General features: G+C 32.5%; 1 pseudogene; it reads left to right on the top strand.

Annotated features, from left to right (window-relative positions):
* Window positions 1-667: 667 nt before the first annotated feature.
* Window positions 668-1,413, top strand: LOC120237122 (annotated as a pseudogene).
* Window positions 1,414-6,234: the final 4,821 nt, after the last annotated feature.

Raw genomic sequence — 6,234 nt, 5'->3', positions numbered from 1 at the left:
GAAGATGGTAGTTTTCAGTACTTATAAAAGGCAAAGGATTAATCAATATAAAAATAAAAATATAGAGAATTCCCACAACCTACAAAGAATAACCAAAAAATTGAGGAAAAGTCTTAATAGATACTTCATAGAAAGGAAATCTAAACAACAAAAATATGCCCAACATGATTAGTAATCTCAGAAATGAAAATTAAAACCACAATGACAGATCACGTCTTTCTGTGGGTGAGCATTAACCAGAGCACTTATATAGTATTTCTGGTGCATACAATTTGATATAATCACTTTGAAACGAATTTGGCATTATCTGCAAAACAAAAACAAAATAGCCATTTATTTAAAAAGTCATCTTAAATATGGCACACTGAACTCTAATATTCATATGGACCTCTCTTCAGTTTCTATTCCTATACCATATTGTTTCGATCACTCTGGAGTGAGTTCTGTTTTTAAAGATATTTTTTGTTGCAGAATGAAAGATGTTCTTGTTAAGTGAGGAGGCATGTCTTCCCTTCAGTATTCTTCTCTTTCAAAACTCTCTCAGGTAAAATTTGTCTCTCTTTTCCATTGCGGGTTCCACGGAGTGAGCTCGCGGGTCTGTGAGACCCAAAACTTGAGAGCTTCTTTGTGCCTAGGCAGCTGCACCCTGCGGCTCTGCACCGTCACCATGCCACAAAACGAATATACCGAGTTACACCGGAGGCGCCATGGCTATCGTCTGGATTTCCATGAGAGACAGACAAAGAAGGAAGGTCGAGAGGCTCATGAACATTCAAAGAAGGCAGAAATGATGACTGGTCTGAAAGCTAAGCTCTACCATAAACAGTGCCATGCAGAGAAAATACAAATGAAAAAGACTATCAAGATGCATGAAAAGAGAAACACCCAGCAAAAGAATGATGAAAAGGGTTGACAAGGAGCAGTACCTGCATATCTACTGGACAGTGAGGGACAGTCCAGAGCTCAAGTACTTTCCAATATGATTAAACAAAAACAAAAAGAGAAAGCAGAAAAATGGGAAGTCTCTTTGCCTAAAGTTCATGCCCAGGGAGAAACAGAAGTATTATAAGTTATTCAAAGAGGAAAGAGAAAGCGTGGAAGAGGATGGTTACTAAAGTCTGCTTTGTTGGAGATGGCTTTACTCAAAGCCACCTAAATAGGAAAGATTCATTAGGCCAATGGGCTTACATTTCAAAAAAATGTCCCGAATAGAAAGCCACCTTTTGTCTGCCAATACTTGGTGTAATAAAGAATCCCTCATCCCCACTATATACATCTTTGGGTGTTATTACCAAAGGTACTGTCATTGAGGTCAACATGAGTGAGTTGGGCCTTGTGACACGAGGAGCCAAGGTTATTTGGGGGAAAATCTGCCCAAGGTTACCAACAATCCTGAAAACGATGGATGCATAAATGAGGCCTTGCTGCTTTACAGCAGTCTGAGACAACTAACTCTTTACAATTACTGAAGACTACTCACCAGGTAGAAGGACACCATTACTGCAGTGGTTTCCAAATGCTGCAAAACAGCCTTACATATCTGCAGCCATCAAGAGAACTATTTATTCCATTGCAAAAAACACTATAAGAGTCCAGGTTTACAAATTGGTCTTTATTTTTTATTCTGTTTAGCATTTAGATCTGAATTATTTTTCAAAAAGCAATGACAGGGTAGCCTGGGTAGCTTAGTCGATTAAGTGTCCAACTTTCGATTTCAGCTCAGGTCATAATCTCACAGTTAGTGAGTTTGAGCCCCCTCATCAGACTCTGTGCTGACAGTGTGGAGCTGCTTGGGATCCTCTGTCTCTCCTTTCTCTCTCTGCCTCTCTCTCATAAGATAAATTTTAAAAAAGATTTTTAAAAAAGATCAATTTGTCAACGTCTCCAACACCACTGAAAAAAGTTTGAATGTGATTGCTTTGAATTTATAAATTGAATCAGAGAATAATTTAAATTTTAAAAATATTGAGTATTCATAGGAAAAAGCATGCCATATTTTTAAATTAATTTAAATCATCCTATGTCCTTTGTAATTTTTGCATTGTACATTTATTGTGATATTTGCTTTATATACTTAATAACTTGTATTGTTTTTGTGAAAGCAAACATTTTATCCACTGCATTTTAACACTTTACTGAGATATAACTGAATTAAAGTAAATTGCACATATATAAAATGAGCAACTGATAAATTTTCACATATATCTACACCTGTCAAATCATTAACACAATTGAGATAGTAAGCATATTAAAAAAAACAAATTTTGTACCTCTTTATGATCTCTTACTCTTTTTTATATCCTCCAATATGCTTTTGTTCACTATGCATCAGTTTGGATTTTCTAGAAATTTAAATAAATGGAATCATACCATATACAGATTTATTTTTTCTCTGAATTTACTCAGCATCGTTATTTTGAAACTAATCCATTTGGTTTGGAAATTTCTTAACAAGTTGAATATACACCTACAATACAACCCACAAAATACAACAAAGAATTTATCCAAGAGAAACAAAAGCATGTGCCTAAAAACTTGTTGTTGATTTACCTTGGAACTGTTTTGTTTAGAATTTTTGCAGTTATATTCTTAAAGTAAGTTGTTATTCAGTTTTCTTGTAATGTTTTTGTCTGGTTGGGGTATTAATATTCAGCAAATAAAATGAGTCACAAGGCATTTCTTCCTATTCATTATTATTGAAAAGTTTGTGTATGATTATATATATTTTTTGCTTTTTACACATGCTTCCAGTTATGGAATGAGTAAGTCATGGGAATAAAAGGCAAAGCATAAGGAATATAGTCAATGATATTGTAATAGCGATTTATGGGGACAGATGGTAGCTACATTTGTGAACATAGCATAATGTATAAACTTGTCAAATCACTATGTTGTACATGTGAAATTAATGTAATATTTTGTGTCAAATATACTGAAAAAGTGTTTTTACATATGACTGACTATATTTCTTCTTTCTTTGGTGAAATTTACCAGACAAGTCAAATGGACCAGAAACTTTATGGGCGTATTTTTAACTATAAATTCTAATTATTTACTAGATATAAGAATTCATAGGTTATTTATTTCTGTATGAGCTTTGGTACTTTGCATACTTCAAAATTTGTCCATTTTATCTTCCTTATAGAATATATTATGATAAGGTTATTATTAATAATATTTCCTTATTATCCTTTTTAATATCTGCAAAAATCTCCAGCAATATCATCTCTCTCATTCATGATAATGGTAATTCTTGTCCTCTCTTTTAATGTATATCAACTTTACTCATTTCATTGATCAAAAAGAATTAGTTTTTGGTTACATTGATTCTTTTGAACTTTTCTCTGTTTTCTTGGTCATTAATTTATGCTCTGATCCTTATTATTTCTCTTCTCTTTTTACTGGGTTTGATTTACTCTTTTCTTAATTCTTTCGAAAAAAAGTCATTAATATAGGGCTATTTTAAAAAAATCTAATATAGGTATTTTAGTGCTATAAATTTTCCTCTAAGTATTTCTTTAGCAACATCCCAAAAACTCTGATATATTTTTTCTTATTTAGTTCAAAACAATTTGTAATTTTGTATTTGATTTTTTCTTTGACCAATGTGGTATTTAGAAATGTTATTAAATTTTAAAATATTCAGAGATCTTCCGGAGATGATCTTATTTAGGTCTAATGTATTTTTACTGTGTTCACAGAATCCTTTTAAATTAATTGAGACTTGTTCTACGGCCAAAGTTATAAACTTGTCTACTTTTCTTGCAGTTCTATTCATGAATACTTGATTCCTGAAGCTCTGTTTTTAGATGCATAAAAATCTGTGATTGATACATCTTCACAACATAACAACCATCTTTATCATTATGACTTGCTCCACTTTGTCCCTTCTAACATTCTTTTTTTTAAGTTTATTTATTTTGAGACAGAGAAAGATTAAGAGCATGCATGAGTAGGGGAGGGGCAGAGAGAGAATGGGAAAGAGAATCCCAAGCAGGTTCTGCATTATCAGCTAGAAGTCTGATGTGGGGCTTAAACTCACAAACTAGGAAATCTTGACCTGAGCCTACACCAAAAGTAGGGCACTTAACCAACTGAGCCACTTTGCTCTTAAATCAACTTTACTTTATATTAACATAGCCACTCCAGTTTTATTTTGCTGAGTGGTATATCTTTATTTTTTAATTGATTTTTTCTTTTCTATTTCATGTATTTATATTCTAATCTTTAATATTTTTCTTTTCATGGTATTTAATTTTAGGTGTGTCTTTTTCCTTCCTTTTACTTCTCATATATACATACATATATATATATATATATATATATATATTTTTTTTAAGTGTTATTCCTGTAGGTAGCATATAGCTGGGTCATGCTTTTTTACTCATTCTGAAAATCTTTGCCTCGGGTTATATTGTCCAGTTACATTTAGTGCTATTACCGATATAATTGAGTTTAAATCTACCATATTGCTATTTGTTTTCTCTTTGTTCCCTACTTCATTGCCTTGTGATGTCTTCCACTTTAATAATTTTTATTATTCCTTTTTTTAAAAATTTTGGTAAAATACTCATGTCGTATAAACTACAACTTAAGCAATTTTAAGTATAAAGTTTTACAGGGTTGCAAGTATTCACAATGTCATGCAATAATCCCCAGAACATTTTCATCTCAAAACTCAATTGAAAAATGAGCAAAAGTCTTGAACAGACACTTCTCAAGTAAAGAGAAACAAATAACCAATATACACACAAAAAGATGGTCAACACCACACTACTTGTTAGAGAAATGTAAATCAAAATTATGAGATACCACCTCATACTCATTAGGATGGTTATTATGGAAAAATAAACAAGTGTTGGCAAGGATGTAGAGAATTAGAATTCTTTCTTGTATAGTGATACTGGGAATTATAGCTGCTATGGAAAACAGATAGCAGTTCCACAAAAAAGGTATTATTACCAAATTATCATGATATCTAGCAATTTGAATTCTGAGTATATACCTAAAAATTGAAATTATTATTATTTATAATAGCCAAAAGACGGAAGCAATCAAGTGTCTATTGACGGATGAAAGAATAGACAAAGGTAGTATATACATACAATGGAATGTTATTCAACCTTAAAAGGGGAATAAAACTGATAAAAGCTACAACAAAAATGAACCTTGGAGTCATTATGCTAAGTAAAAATAAGCCAGTCACAAAAGGGCAAATACTACACAAGTGCACTTACAGAAGGTACCTAAAGTCATCAAATTTATAAATATAGAAAGTAAAATGGTGGTTGTCGGAGACTGAGAGAGCAGGAAATGGCGAGTTATTACTTAATAGGTATAGAGTTTTAGTTTGGAAATCTTTGGAGACAGTGCTGATCATTGAAAAACAATGTAAGTGTACTTAATGCCATAGAACTAAACACTTAAAAATGATTAAAATGGTAAATTTTATGTTATTAATATTTTATGACAACAATAAATAAGATTTAAAATTAGAAAAGAAATGGCCAATGGATAGGAACAGAACTAAAAATCCATGAAGAAATCTAAATGTCTAATATGCCTAAGAGCACCTGGGTGGCTCAGTTAAGCATCTGACTTTGGCTCAGGTCACAATCTCATAGTCTGTGAGTTTGAGCCCTACATCGGGCTCTGTGCTGACAGTTCAGAGCCTGGTGCCTGCTTCTGATTCTATGTCTCCCTCTCTCTCTGCCCCTCCCCCACTCACACTGTCTCTATAAAATAAACATCAAAACAGTAATAAATGTCTAATATATATAAATATGCTCAGTTTTACTAATAAAATATGCAAATTTTAAAAGCAACTTTGAAATATAATTTATGTATCATCAAGTGTAATGTTTAGTGGTTTTATTATGTTTATAGGGTATGCAACAACTACCACTATCCAATTTTAGAACATTTTATCATTCCAAAAAGAAAATCTCTACCAATGCAGTCACTCACTGTTCGCTTTACCCCCACTTCCCAACTGCTGATCTACTTCCTGTCTCTGTCAATTTGCTTATTTTATATAAATGGAACAGGACAATGTGTGGTCTTTTGTATTTGGCTCCTTTCACTAAGCATAATGTTCTGAAGTTCATTCTTGTTATAACATGTATCGAAATGTATTCTTTTTTAAGGCTGAAAAACATGCATTGTATGGATGGACCACATTTTGTTTGTCCATGCATTAGTTGATGGACATCTGGGCTGCTTCTACTAATAAAG

This window comes from Hyaena hyaena, unplaced genomic scaffold (assembly GCF_003009895.1).
Source record: "Hyaena hyaena isolate Hyena2069 unplaced genomic scaffold, ASM300989v1 scaffold_172, whole genome shotgun sequence".
Lineage (NCBI taxonomy): Eukaryota > Metazoa > Chordata > Mammalia > Carnivora > Hyaenidae > Hyaena > Hyaena hyaena.
The sequence above is the reverse complement of the archived record's forward strand: the minus strand, read 5'-3'. Positions and strand labels throughout refer to the sequence as shown.